The 16,021-nt window shown below is 44.6% G+C and overlaps 1 protein-coding gene across 1 annotated transcript in view; it reads left to right on the top strand.

The window, feature by feature from the left end:
• The window catches only part of LOC147702335 (cilia- and flagella-associated protein 337-like), a 1,229,420-nt gene that overhangs the window by 356,838 nt on the left and 856,561 nt on the right, over positions 1–16,021 (top strand). The gene's annotated exons all lie outside the window — the stretch shown is intronic.

The following is a 16,021-nucleotide window of genomic DNA, read 5'->3' as shown; positions in this document are numbered from 1 at the left end:
TATTTCCCTAAGTGTTAATGTGGTGCACCTTGGCCTCTTTTCAAATCTTACTATAGTTCATGTTTGAACCTGCATTGTGACAGTGGGTGTTCTTTGAAGTGTGCACACATACTGCCCGATGTACAAGAGGGCGAGATTTTTTGGAGAATAAACTGACTAGGTGCTGTCCTTTTGGGAATCTACCACTGTTACTTTCTCTTTTGCAAGAAGACGTGTAGTGTCCAATCTTTTTAAAGATACCACATTTTGCCTTTAAAGCAGGACATTTTTTATCATTAGCGAAGTGATTAGGGTTACTGCATCTAAAGCATTTAAAGTGTGACTCAGATCTTTTAACTGACCCTTTTCCAGCATCGACTTTAAAATCTTTTTTTTTCACTTTTCTCTTTCACATTCATTTGCCCTTTTGAATGTAGCTTTACCTATTGTATACTTTCATTTTTCTTTTCTTGTTTGGAGATTACTTCAACACATTTAAGTGAGTGTTCAATTTGTTTTGCGATGTTTATAACCTCATCAAGTGAAGGTTCATCTTTCTGCCAAATGTCGTCTCTTACTTTCTGTACATTGCAACCCAACATAAATTGGTCTCTTATTCTTTCCTCTAAAAGAGATCCAAACTTACAAGAAGACCCCAGCTTTCTGAGTGCAGTAATATAATTTTCTACTAACTCACCTTAATTTTGATTCTGCCGCCCAAAATGATAACGCTCAAGTACAGTGCTAACTTTCGGCGGATAGTGTCTATCCAGCTTTAAAATACAAACTTCATACTCATTCAATGTTGAGTCATCAACGTCAGGTAAATGGTCAAAAACCTTTTGACCTTCCGACCCCAAACAATGTAATAACAGTGCAGTTCTTCTTTCAGCACTCAAATTCGTCCCACACACCTTAGCATACTTCTCGAATACCTTCTTCCATTTTTGCCACCTAATAGGTGGATCACCAGGGTTAGACAAGAAGAAGGGTGGAGTAGCTACGTTCTGCATGATGAAACTAAATTCTATGAATAATAAAAAAATTGAAAGTTCACAGATGTAAGCTAAATGTATAAAATATCTATTTCACTAGTTAGATGGGAATTATAAATAACACTTAGCATAAGGCTTAGAATACATATATGTTTCAAAAAAGGCTAAGGACTTCTAGCCCTAAACTAGTGTACATCACACATACAATTTAGTTGTGGCAACACCATCACTTTCACATTCTTCACGCCATTTTTCTTCTTTCATCCCATCCTCATCGCCAGTGTAAAATCCGGAGTAATTAAGTACATGAAATTAATTAAATGGGAAAACAAGTAAAGTTTATTAAGAGAGTAAAAGATCCCATCCATCAGGTCTGAGCAGTCAAGTTAAACTGCCTCCAAGCACATCCCAGTATTCTATCTCAATGGAGATTCTCCATGGAGATACTTATGAGATAACAAGGGAACTTAAGGCATTACTTAAAGGAAAGATACAAATATGTACATAATAAATAATAAGCTAATTAACACATTATTAAACGCAGTTTTCCCTTGCTTAATTATGATGGTGTCTTTCATTGAAAGTGGAGTGAAGCAGAAAGTCTGGAACACTACTGATCAGGCAGGAGATGGTGAAGATGGATTCCCACAGCTTTCTTCCCTCTACTGTTTACTCTTGTTTTTTACAGTTATTTTAAATAAAACACGGTGCACACAGCCAGAGCAGTCGTCTACCTTTGAGCTGGAGCAAACCTCTACAAAGGATCCAAAGTGTAATGAGTAGGTAAAGGTGCAAATGGACCAGTGGCCCCAAAAGGAAGCTATCTGGGATAAACCTTTCAGCTTGATTGCATACCGCATTATCGATTACATTTATGGGCGGCTTTCACATGTACAGCTGCACACACTGTGAGATTTAGTCTGTTTTTATTATTGGTGCAGCAGCTGCAGTGCGCTGGGGCCCAGAAGTCTGAAGGGGCCTGCTGAACCCTGATTCTTGCTGAATACCTATTAAACATTCCTTGTATTACCTACTTCTCCCTTCTCACCTACATCCACTGACCGCACATCTTGATTCTCCCCTTTCAAATAACCTCCTGACTCACTGGTCCACCCTGCCCACTAATTCTTACAATCCACTCACCTGCTCCCACATTCCAGAACTACTCCGCTAATATGCCCAGGCCTATTATGCAACCCCTTCTTGTGATTCATTTCAACCTCTCTCTACCCAAAAACACACCTGGCCACCAGCATATAAACAGACCCTCCAGGATTTCGCGGTTTGCCATGAAATCGGCACTTATGTAAAAATGCCGCGATTTTTACAAAAGTGCCTGCAAAATCGGCACTTTTGTAAAAATGCCCTGATTTTTACATACGTGTAGTTTCTGAGAAATGTATTTATTTTAAATGTTATGTATTCCTCTAATAACGTCACTTTTTTGTCTATTAATGAATTGATTGTTGCTCGCATTAGTGCTTATGACTGACAGTCCGGGTCAGAGCATATTTTCTCCTTAACTATGAAACATGGTACAGTAGGCTATTGCCAAACTGGCTTGCTTAACATTGCAGTGAACACTTTATGTGTTATTTTCCTTATTATTTTTTAATTAACTTTTTTTGAATTGGCTTGAGAATTTCCATTCCTATTTTTAATGCTGTTTGGTACTGCTTGAAATTAACATATTTCTCTGGGGAGTAGCATTTAGCTCGTGCCAAACCTACCAGGGTTTAAGCAGTTTCTCAGTGTACTGTGTTGTGATATAAAAATAATGTATTTATTGAATTGTTGGGTCACCCTCTCCCAAATTATTATTTCACTTTTTGATAATCTCATAAGAGGTGTGCAGCAATATTTTGTTTTTTTAAATATTCAGTTTGAGGAAGGAATTCATAGCATTTGCATTTATAGGCAGGGGTAGGTTTTCCTAGCAGGCTCACATACTCAAAGGTGCAAGGTGCAAGTCTGTTCCGGAAATCTCATAAAATTGGAGCTGAGCTAACAGAAACTGGCAGATAAACTTCCAAAGATCCCCAAGATTTGAGCACAGATATTGGAAGCCTTTCTTTCTACAGCTCGAAGTGACCTATCTGTTCATGAGTTTCACGACAACCGAGGGGTCAAGGCTTTTATTTGAAATTCAAGTGCATTTTGTACATACTTTAGCATTTAAAATTTCAATACAATACTGCTGAAGTAAGGACAAAAATAAAACTGCTTAGTTGTCCTTATTGTTGGGGAAGACATTTTCACGATTTATGGTATTGGCTTGGTGGAGCTCAGAGCTATTGTGGTGGTGGTTGTGAGACTGTTTTTAAAGCTGTGAGTGAAGGAGTGAAGGTGCAATTACCACTTCAAGGCAGGTAGCAGGGCCAAAGAGACTTCTGACTGTGCCTTCGCCCCATTGGGACTGCATCTCCTTCCATCGCGCACTGAGGTGAGATGCAGGATGTGCGCTTGCTGTGACACAGGGCATATCAGCCTCCTCCAAGGCCTGAAGCATGCAATATCGGCTGAGGTGTGGCGCAATTCCCCGAGCTGTCAGAGGATTATTGGTGGACTTACAGCATAGCCCTGGTGCCTATGACCTGAACACATATTTAATCTAATTTGCACAGCAGGCTGGTTATAGATCACCCTCACCTGTTGAAGCCTGTGCACTCCAATACCCTGAAAACGTTGCAGTATTCAAGTGAATACAAAGTTTTGGTGGTGTCAAGCAATACACCACACTGTCTAAATCAGGGTTTATCTAGTGTCGGACAGTGACTATAGTCTGTGGGGTGTATGAGTGGTAGAGCCCTGGGATGAATCCCGATTGAACCAGATGGCTTAGTTTAGGAATTAATAGAAGAATTCTGTTCACTAACACTTTAGTCAAAATGGTATTGTCTATTTTAATTATTGAGAGAGGATGAAGATGATCACAGCTGACAGGGGGGGGGGTTATCAGGCTTCAAAATTGTCACCATTGGCGCTTCTTGTAGTAAAAGGGAAACAGACCTACCGTTTGCCTGGAATCCACCAAGACAGCTAGGAGTTGTGGAGCCAGAATTTCACAATCAGACCATTTGTCCTCTGGGCCTTGCCAGAGGGAAGGCTCCGATTCACCTGTACAATCTCCTCAATCGATATGAGCTTGTCAAGATAATGACAGTGAGCCCCCTTACCAATAGTGTCAAAATGGAAGGTGATGTGTGCCTGCCTGAGGTCAGACTTAGATTGGTAAAGGTCAGTATATAGGGGAGAGACCAGTTGAAAATTTCCTCAGCATCATATGCAGTGGTGTAGTCTTCCTGGGGCATTTCAATAACGTGGACTTGGTCCATGAGTGAGAAAGTAAGCAAGCCAAGGTTCTGCCCTGTCTGTACCCTCTCCATATCCTCTGGCTCTAGCCCCCATGCCCAAATAACAGATCTCTCCTTCCGTTATTTCTCTCTTTCCCCCAAGATTAGCGTGGATCGCAGCCTGCACCACTGTGTCTTGCTCCACAAAAAAGGTTTATTCATGTGAGAGGATCTTTTTTTGAAGATAGTACAATGGCCTCAGACAGTTTTCGGGATACCTGTCTGGCTATGTTTGTTCTATGGATTACGTCCTTGAATGCCTACACAGTGCTTCATTCTCCAATGAGTCCACATTAGGAAGAAATATTCATGCCACAAAACCTACCTTGTTGCGTCATGAAGGGCTGTGGTAGCAAAACGGGCGCGAGCCCGTGGGGGTGCAATGATCTTCAAAGACAAACAGTAACAGATTAGTAAACCCTGCAAGCCGGAATCACAAAGGTCGCACTGAAAAGGGTGTACATCGGGGCCTCTCACTGCATACCAGTGCCCCTGGTCCCACCCCAAAGGAGGCACTGCCTATCACTGCCCGGGGTCCTCTCACCGCACAACAGGGCCCCGCCCCACCACAAAGGGGGCACTGACTCTCAATGCCCGGGGGCCTCTCACCGCACTACAGAGTGAAGCTAGAAAATGTGGAAAAAATCGTGGCTTCCATGCTGAAATTGTGTGATCTTAGGCAAAAATTTCATTTCACAAAGGTAGGTTCTGGAATACCATTTCCCATGGGATGCTACCAGCCCATCTTTTCCGGGCTTCTCAGAACCTATACCAAAGCAAATGGAGGATTGCTTTTCCAAGGGATAACAGCCTTCACCTATGGGCTGCTTCCTTTGTTCCATATCCCAGGTTGCCTATTTCAAAGCGGAATACTCTGATAAAACAGTTTCTTTTGATTTAAGGCTGAGAATGAATGATGATGAGTAAAATATAGTGCCTCAAAAATGCCGCTAAATTTCCATATTTATGCAGCTAAATTTCCATATTTGTGCCGCTAAATTTGCTAATCCATGCCACTATATCCTGGGGGTCTTTCTTTCACAGATCATTTATTTCTTCTGCTTCCTATACATGTTCTTTCCAAGTTGTCAGAGGGTGTCTTCCAAAACCGCAATGCCACCACACGTACCTCCCACAAAATCTGACCCAAACCAGCATGCCAGAAACTCCGTAAAATACATTGTAACTTACAATGCCAATAGCTCAAACTCTAGCAAATGCGAGACCAATTTGCATTGCAAATGCTTGTTATTTTTAATATCACTGGCACTGCGTTGGTGTTCCTGCCCCCAGGAGTCATCACTGGCATAACGAAAATTGAGGGGGGCCTCCCCGCATGGCACGCAGAGGGCCCCCTCCGGGGTCAATCAGGAGCTCTCCGGCCAGAGTGCCCCCTAGAGATTGGGGCTCCCCGCACTGTGGGGGCTGCGGGGGCCTGTGTTAGCATGATGGCAGCAGCAGGAACAGAAAGTAAACTGGGCTCTAAGAAGATGAATGAGATGCGGGGATTCTGGGTGCCTGGATTTAGCACTTTCTCTGATTATCCGAACACCTAGCTCTGGCTGGTACAAGTTTTTTGGCCCAGAATGGAGAACATACAGCATCGGTTTCACCGGGCCAAACAACTCATGGGGGTTCCTATTCTGGACTGACAGCAGTCCCTTTTCCATCCCATTCACCATCTGTTCTCAATTTTGAAGCTGGGGTCACTCTGGGTGCTGAGGTGAAGTGGAGTCTGGGGTGGGGGAGTGTTTTGCCAGGCGGCGGACCGTGTTCCATGCACCTCTCGTGGAGCTATAAGCCGCGATAAAGGGATGTCCACAGTCCAATTACCCATTTAGTAGCAGCTTTACTGGGCGCGTATTGGGCCTGGTGTTCTGAAACTGTCAGGGTGGTAGCCCAGAGCTGCTTGTAATTAGTAGCAGTGGGATTCCCCTATGTGATCAGATCCCAAGTGCCCTAGTCGCTTTCAGAAGTTTCCACCATTTGCCCTTCCACTTGCCACGTAGCAGGCAATAGGAGACTGTTGAGTGGCTTTAACCCTGTGATGTAATCGGGGGGCCTAAGGCAAATAGTGTGTAATGCTCTCTACTACTTCTAGCACTTTGGTGTACTGACTCACATGGCTGAGCCCATTAGTACTTGGTATCGACGGACAACATTTTTAAAGCTACTCCCTGTTACATGAGAGCCAGTGAGTGTTACGCGGTTTGAGGTAGAGCATTAAATGCTTGAATGCATGTTTCAGGTGGATGTGTTTGATTACAGTGAAAATATATTGCGTTCTCCTTGTGCAGAAAAATACTTCTTCAGCTGGTCGGTTGAAGGCAAAGGTAATTTGAAAACCTCACAAACTTCTTGATGGGCAAACATTAAAAACTGGACAAAACTTTGCCAGCAAATTAAACGTTTTGCAAACCCTTAATTTTAGCTTGCTTACACTATTGAACATACCAATAGTGAGATTATAGGCCCTTTTCCTGGGGTTCTACAAAATCATGTAATTCAGAATGGGCCTGGCTAGAAAAAAATTTGAAATTCACTACTTTACGCCTACGCTATTTTGCAATGGTAATTAGAATATTTGCATACAAAGCATAGGAAGATAAGACAGGTCTAAGAATTACCGCATAATTAGGAAAGGTGCATAGATTTACAGTTCTACAGTCAAACTGTACTCTTCTGTTGAAATACAACCTGCACCCACACAAATTACTATTTTGGGGACTTTTTAGGTAATTTAACATTACCTAGTGGTGGCCGTATAAAGTTACCTACGCTCCTCTTATGGAAGAACCACCCTCAGATGTATGTTATAGGACTCCCAGAGTTCTGAAGTTTTCTTCACAAGTTGGCATACACATCAGTTAGGAGTAGCTAGGGATGCATTTGGTACCCCTTACGCTTACACTGCCCTTGTTAGCATGGTCTGGGACTACCGGCCACCCCCCGCCTTAACACACAGACTACATTACCAATTTAACAAGTCAACACATGAGTCAGAGACCCCCTGGCCGTATTTATTAAAATATGAAACAAAATTAAAAAATTTAATAAAATAAACATTTACACAATTATTAAATGCAAACTTCAGAACATTAGATTTACATCCATTTTGACATGATATGATGGGCTAACCTTAACAAGTAGCTAGTAGAGCGTGATTCCTAACCGAATCCAACATCCTGAAATGAAGTGTGCATTCTAATAATTTTGGTCCTACGGCAAGGTCGCTAACCGGTGTCAGATCCTTTTACTGCTACGCTCTCATGTCCGAGATGCGCATGCGCAACCAGGGCCCGTTTACCCGCGTGCGCTCCCTGAACTCCATTTAACCATAACAGGAGGGCCCTTACACTCGCGCACCTTGATGACGTCATAGTGTATGTGCGGGGTGGCTACCAGCCTGAGGAAAGCGTAGACTCACTCCCCCGCACCCTTCTAAGCGATGGATATCCTGCCCCTGAAGTTCTGGGAGAGACCAGTGGCCCCTCCCCCTGGGCGGCCCCTTTCGTGAATGGGACCGCCCCCCCTAAGGACCTTAAATTGCTGCTCACCGATTATGACCTTACCGCCACAGGCCAGCATAGTTGACCGACTATCTAGCCCCCCCAACAGCCTACCCTGAAAGGTCATATCTTCCCAATAAAAAACCCTCTACCCCTGCTAGTAGGTTCCCTATCAATAGGGCCTTCCCTGACTGTCAAATGTGCCCCATCCTGTAAGTAGAAGCAACCCTCCAACCATGGCCAACTATTCTTTGTCTGCAGCTCACTGCCTGTCCCCTTCAAGTGAGCCCCACCCTGCTAATCGAAATTGTCCCTTTTAGATGCCCCGATGTGGAGTATACTGCAATTGAGGTGTTTGAAATAATTTCTCAATCCACGTGTTGGTCCTCTTTACCGAGTGGTTCTTTACCACGTGATTCAGCGCACTAACAGAGTCCAGCCCCCTTTACCTAGGAAACAACTGAGACCCCCCTGGTGCCGTCTGGGTTTATTTTTGCAAACCTGCTTACTACTGAGATTATCCCTTCCACCAGAAACCACCTGCCCAGTTGAACCAAATCGTCCCTACCCGCATGTTAAATACTGAGGGAGGTGGGGGTGTGCCTATTGAGTACCTCTCACTCCCCACTCTGGACAGACAAACACATCTTTTGGGTCCCTGTAGTTGTTGTGACCAGGGGTATCCTGGCCCTATATGTGTACACCCAACCTACCTCAGTACCCTGCCCAAGTTGCAGGGTCTAAAGCCGGGGCTGGCCTACACATAGGCACCTAACGCCCCTTCTCGGTGATGCTACCTGGCCTCCGCCGTCCGGGTGCTGAGGTGTTGCATAAGCCTATTACTCCTGGGTTTGCCCAGGCTAGCACTGTGCACTGCCACATCCCTATCGCTGGCCCTACCAATTGGTAACCTATGAATAAACCATGATGACCCTGGTGGCCCTGCGAGCACGGGCGCCGTTACTGTAGAAATACATTTTTCTGATAAGGCATGCCATTTTATGTGATGCAACATCCCGCTACATTACTGGGGCCCTGCCCCTGGCAACCCAAATGCGTGACCATCACACACTACAATTATGATACATGGGTAGCACCTTTACCAGCCGGCACCGCTTTCACCGTTGAAATGGCCGCTCCTCACACTTGATGCTTTTCTTCGACACTCCCGATGCCGGTGTACTGATCCTCTTGGATTTCCACCTCCTGCAATTGTGGTGTGGAGCTCTTCCCAGGTATCAACCATGGGTCTAGTTAGACATAAAATAAAACAGACACAGAACGATTAGTGTTTCTGGTTTCCGTACGAAAGATACAGTACACATGCCCGTACTATGTTGTTTGTCACACGCTAAGCCTTAGCTAAAGTCTGCCCCCAGATGCATTTCCAACCAACCTGCAACTGCCAGTGTGTCTCATAGCATCCGTCTTGTGCCACCTGCGAGGCATTTACACCATGGCAACCGTGAGGGTGCCTGGTAGTATGACCTTCGTGAAAGCCTAGACCTGTAGTCCACCGTAAATGCAATAGCCCATCCCTGATTACTTCATGACAATACACAGTGTGAAATGCTGTGCAATAGCGCTGTATGATGGGTAGGGTTCCTGGCTTCCCAACTACAGCTGCCCCACCCGTGTCTGCATTCATTGTCTTCAGATGCTAAGCCCTAGCTGGCATTAACCCCTTATGTATTCCCTTCCTTACTCGCCAATTGCGAGTGGTCAGCATAGCATCAGCTTGTGTCACATGTAGCGCATTTAACTCAATGCTACCGTGGTGTGCCTATTAGTATAACCTTGCCTAATAATAAACCTGTATACCACAGTGAATGCCATAGCCCTTTCATGACTACTTATTGTCGCTACCAGCACATGGAGCCCAGGGGTTTAGACACCGATCCCCCACTGCCTAATTGATGCTGCAACTGAGCGCCGGGATACCTTTGAAGGTATGACAACAAGGGCCAGGGTGTAGGAATATCAAGACCTCAGGAAAGAAGTCCTTAACGTGTAGAGCTTCCCACTATTGATGTGACCATCAGTTCGGTTGATGCCATTGTGGTGGCCCCAGCAGTTCTACAGGCTCTAGGCCCTGTCTCTATGCCATTCGTGGTTCTTATACCACTTTTTTGATATATGGCTCAACGTATATGGTGCTATGGGCACAGAGCAGGCATTTTAGGGGTGCCCTGAAAGAAATGCTATCCAAATAAATGTATTGGCATATAGGGATTTAGAAACTGTCATTTCATTCGCACTTTGGAAATATTTGGTGGCTGTAGGAATCGCCTTTTTGCGTTGGTGCACCTCCCCAAACCACCCCCCCCCGCCCCGGAGATTTATTAATATATTTTAAGTAAGAGATGCTCTGTCATATTTGGAATTAAGGGCATTGGGGGTTGGGGGGTGCTAAACGCCATTCAGTCTATGTATGTGCCTTACCTAAAGATATAGTGTAAACATGCCAAACAATTTTATTGTTTGACTTTTATGCAAGTCCACAGTAAAAGTAAATAAAATGGGCCCAGGTGGCATACAGGCTAAATAAATATTCGAGGTTGCGGGTGGCTTTGCAGCTTCCACAGGTGTAATTTTAAACGCATTACCACTTCAGTGCAGGCAGGCAACTTTAAAGTCCTGTTAATGTGCTAGACTAAAACTGACGTTTGACACGTGGGACGCTTCCTCCGAATTGATAAAATGTCCCGAAGTGAAACCTTTTGAGATGTACTTTCGTAGAAATCACATCCGAAGATTCTTAGTGCAAGGTTGAATGCAGCTTTCAATTGGCAGCTGCCCATGCGATTTTAAATAACATGCTTGTATGCCTTCACTTAGGATCCCATGTTTGCAGTGTACTACTACATCGTCTCAATTTCACAAATATGATTCCTAATAAGGATGCCCGTGTTTGCTTTATGAGATGGATGTAATCTGACAGGTTTAAGCAGCGGAGGCCTTCCTGCCAGTACCCGTAGCTACATATCTGCTTCAGGTTATGCATAGCACATCAGAAAGTGGTGTTTTTCTCACTCATTATTGAGTGACCCTTGACACGACTTGCAGGATCCTTGTTACACGAAAATAAAAATCACAATTCCTGTGCTTTTATATGCACTTCACCCACTGCCTAGGAACAGGCCCTGATTGAAAATGTGAATGCACGAGGTACAGTCCCGGAATGCAACCCTCATGGGCAGGGCTTTTAAAGGGAATGAAAAAAGTGGGGAGTCCCTGAAAGGGGCAAGGTCTATATAATAAAGGGCGCAGCTCAAGCATATGCACAAAAATGTCCTTAGAATGCCACCCTACCCCACCTTTACATAGAATCGCAACTGGCATCTGTGCGCTTTGCAGAGAGGCCAAGAATTGGATCACAGCGTATTCTGAACACCTTTTTATCCATGACAGACATTGAGATAAACTTGCACTGCCTTTCCCTAACTCGATTGTGGCCCTTTATAAACACCTGACTGTGACTCAAGCCGAATTATGCACTAGGCGACAGAAATATGCTGCCTTAAAAACACAATGTAGCACAACATTCTAGAAAAAGCAAACACTCACAGGGCCTGCAAATTAAGTAAAGCATGTGAACAAAGATGTTTTAAGGCAGGCTCTCCAGTGAGAAGCTCCTGAGCTACTGGTAAGCTCTCCAGATAACTGTAAGGAGCTCTCCGACATTCTGCCCAGCCTACTAAATTATAAGCTTTTGCTTGGTTGATTTAATATATGCATGCCATAATTGAAAAACTTGTATTTGGGTTGAAAATGTTTTTATTTTAAGAACTCATAGGCTGATATTTTTATGAAAAATGGTTGACTTTGTAAAACATATTTAAAGCCAATATTTGAATGATAATCGGAATCGGAAAACTTACCTGCTTCACGCCGCAGCACGCCAGGACACTCAGCCCACGCCGCCACCGCCGAGAGTCACTTTCTCTGCAGTCTGGTCGCGCCGCCGCTCCGGGACTACGATTCCCGGCAGCCTACGCGGCGGCGCGCGTCGTGACACCGCGAGGGCGCCAGGGGAGGCGCACAAAAGCGCCGAAGGGCCAGCTACGCGGGACGCGAGCGGGACGCCCGGGGCGAAGTCCGGGCAAAGGGCGGGCCCTCTACGGCCTTCATCGGCAGGAGGAGGCAGGGGCAGGGCCAGAAACCCTGCTAGAGGCACACGAGGCATTCTACGGACCAAGTAAGACTGTTTTGTTTTCTTTAGCCCTTTGTGTACCCCCAGGTGCCCAGGCACCTTGCTATATTTCCCATAATGTCAAAAAAGGGTTCAGTACCACAAGCTAACAACATGAAGAACTATTTGGTGCAAACAGTGGAAAAAATTAACTCACAAAGGAGAGAATCTTTGGGACTTAGTCAGTCACCTGACTTACACTGCTTGTCCCCCTCTTTAACCCCTTCACCTGAGGATTCAGTGTCCTTGCAGACTTTCCCTGATGCTTGTTTTAACTGTCCTACAACACAGGAATCCGGCCCTTTGATTGCCAATGCACCATCTGGATCTGGTTCTGAGGTTCTTATAGTGGACCTTGGAAATAAATTGGACAGTGATGAGGACCAGGAAATTCTTGCATCCCCTACAGATGAAGATACTTCAAACACTGAACTACCTTCCCGCCCGGATTCTGGGAAAACTAAAAACCCGCCTAGGCGGGGGGGACTAAGATCTGGGACTAGGAGGAAGAGGGCAAACACCCCAAAAGCTCCTCTTAAGGAAACTGGAGGGGGAAGAGCCAAGCCTATCATCAGTCTTGATGAGGATTTATTCGACAGACTTGCTGAGTTAATAGACATGAAAATTAAATCCATTGTTAAGCCTTTGCTCTCTAAGATTGACAAACTTCAATCTGAAGTTAAAAAACTGGGAGGGCAGATGAGCAAACTAACTGAGGGTGTTGACAGTGTCATGACAACAGTGTCAAACATGGGTAATAACAGCAGGCAGGATGACGATCAAGAGGGGGAGAACACAGTTGCTGCCCCAAATAACCCACCACCCCAGCTTCCTAACCAAACAAGTAGCGGTTCTGGTAGTAACAGTGGGGACGGTCCTTTACTGGTTGAGATACCCTCTGTACATTCTCAACCAACCGACCCTCTTCAATTTATAGTTGAAGCTTCTCCTGTTGTTCTAGTTCTGGCTAATGTTCCACCATTAGAAGCCGGTATTGAGGAATCTTCTTCCTCCCTGTCTAACAAAGCCCTACAGTGGCTCACAACAAATATGAGATTAGCTCCAGGGGGTGGTCAGCAGTTAGCTCAAGAGATCAAAACCGCTAAGAGGGTTTCATGGCTGGGTAATCGCCCCAAAAAATTCAAGGGGGATTGTGTGGCAGTTAGCTTTACACACACAGGTGTGCTACCTAATATCCTCATTAACTTACTCCCACCACAACGTAGGCAGGGCTCTGTTGTACCATTAACCTTAAAATTATTTTATGGTGAACAACAGAATGTTACATACCCTAAAACACCAGCCTTTGGTTGGGATTCTAACTCTGATTTACACCACAGATGGGGTTTTGAACATACTCGCAACACTGTGAATCAACCAGTACCCCAAGGGTTTCAGAATCCTTTTGCTCAACCCCTCTTACTGTCCAATCGTTTTGCACCCCTATCCTTTTTGGACCACAATGATTGACTTCAGTCAGAACATTCTGTACAGTCTGGGAATAATGTGCCTGTTTTTAGCTTCCTTACTTGGAATATCGCTGGCATTAAGACAAAAGCAGATAATGTAATATGGTTAAATTTTATATCCAAGTATGACATTATCGCTTTACAGGAAACTTGGGACACTAACAATAGTTTTTCTCTTGATGGCTATAGTTACTACAGTATTCCTGCTGTGGCTAGCTCAGCAGGAAGAGCGAAGGGGGGCCTGATTAGCCTCTTCAAACTTGACATCAAGGGTTGCCTCAAGTTACTTGACTCAGGATCTGTGCATTGTCTTATTGTTGAACTGTCTCGAGCTGATTCTCCTAATATTTTGTTTATTAATTTTTATAATTCCAATGCTGCCGATTGCACGTCATATAGTCTCGGTAGATTGGATGATTTTTTGTCAGTCTATAGCGAAGATGTTAACGCATTTGAAATCATCTTCTTAGGGGATTTTAATATACATCCTTGTTTACTTTCGTGTGTTTGCGATGACGCAGATTCCCCCCCAAACAGTGCAATGGTCCATCTGGAGCACAACAAACAGGGGGATTGTCTTGAAAACTTTCTCGCTAGATTGGAACCTATACGAATCTAGTTGTGGGGAGGGGGGGGGCAGGGCCCCTACTTTTAAGGGTTCAGACAATGGCTTTATCATTGATTATATTTTTATTTCTGCATGTTTTTTATCTAAGGTTTTAATGTATAGAACTGTGGTATCCGCCTTTAGCGACCATAACCCAGTTTCTTTGGACCTAGTAGAGGGTGAACTTTTAGGACGTAACCATGGTCCAAAATATATAGATGGACCACTTAAAGTTAAGGACCAAAGACGTAGACTGAAATGGGACAGTATAATCCCAGAACCCTTCATTCAAGAAATTCTGTTAGAGGCAGAGGAAGAGGTTGGAGTGTGCCTATCTAATGAAGCTAACGATGGGGATGTGATCCTCGCATTTAGCAGTATATGCTGTAAGATAAACGGTAGGCTCTCTGTGATCAGCAAACCCAAAATAAAACCTCTTAAAAGATGGTTTGATCACAGTTGCTCCCTAGCACATTCTGCGCTGCTTGATGCTCTTAAAACCGATCCAAAAGACCGTGACCTCATCAGGACCAGCAGGGCTTCATATAAAAAAGCCATTGCAGTTAGAAAGAAACAGCTTAAAGATGAAGCGTGGGCACAACTCACAGATCCAGCCATAATAAAAAACAGTGGTGAGTTCTGGAGGATTGTTAACCAACCCCTTCTTACAGGCGAGGATAACTCTCCCCTAGAAACCAATATCCCAGATGAGGATTGGATTAAACACTTTAGAGACATATACTCAGACCATCTTCATGTCGAGAATTGTGTACAGGAAGTGTCTACTACTATACCAGGAAATCACTTGCACTTTGAAGTTGAGGAAGTTTTAGTTGCTATTGATCGCACTTTGACCAAAAAGGCACCAGGACCAGATGGTGTTCCTGCTGACGCCTTTAAATGCTTCCCTAACTTCTGGTCAAGACTGCTTTGCAGGGTTTTCAATGCCTTAAATCGTGACAATATTCCTGAGTCATGGAAAACATCAACAATTATTCCTGTTTTCAAAAAAGGTAATAGGCAGGACCCCGCATGCTACAGGCCCATCTCATTGATAGACTCCTCAGTTAAGATTCTAGGGAGAGTCCTATTAGCGAAATTGAATGAATGGGCTTCTGAGAATAATATCTTGAGCAATGTGCAATATGGGTTTAGACCCAAGAGAAGTACCCTGGACCAGTGTCTCAACCTCCATCTATTGATTGAGAAATATACCAGAGCCAAGGATGGGTCCATGTACCTAGGGTTCATGGACCTCTCCTCTGCATTCGATATGGTTAATAGATCTAAGCTCTGGGGTAAATTAGTTGACATGGGCCTGGACAGATCCATAGTCAATCTATTGTCTGACCTCCACTCTGGCCTTTCTGCTAAAATTAGAGTCTCCACTAACGGAAGGTGCACTGATGTGTTTGCATCTGAAAGGGGAGTCCGACAGGGATGTATACTGGCACCACTACTGTTCACGCTGTATGTGAACGCTCTAGAGCCCGCCCTAAGGGGCGTTACAAGCGACATTCCACGTGCAGGGGAACAGGGCATACCAGTTCTTCTGTACGCGGATGACGCGGTTCTCCTTGCCCGAACAGGGGTGGGGCTTCAACGGCTTTTGGACGCTTTTGAATCCTTTATGGGTTCCTTAGACCTGAAAATAAATGCGAAAAAATCGCAGGTTATGCTCATGGGCCGGGCCTCAAGGAAATCTTTCCACAAAACCTTTTTTCTGTGGCCAGGAAAAACTTGTTCGTGTCACCTCTTTCCCCTACCTGGGGATCACCTTTGATGAGAAAGGTAGTTGGGGTCCCCATGTAAAAAGCAGAGTAGCCACGCTGGCCAGAACTTCCGCTGCCCTCCATGGGTTTTCAAAAAAACTGGGGGGTAGGCCATTCGCAGCTATCAGTAAAATATATAAAGCTA

The sequence above is a fragment of the Lissotriton vulgaris genome, chromosome 7 (genome assembly GCF_964263255.1).
Source record: "Lissotriton vulgaris chromosome 7, aLisVul1.2, whole genome shotgun sequence".
In the NCBI taxonomy this organism is placed as follows: domain Eukaryota; kingdom Metazoa; phylum Chordata; class Amphibia; order Caudata; family Salamandridae; genus Lissotriton; species Lissotriton vulgaris.
Note: the sequence above shows the minus strand (reverse complement) of the source record. Positions and strands in the feature narration are given on the sequence as shown.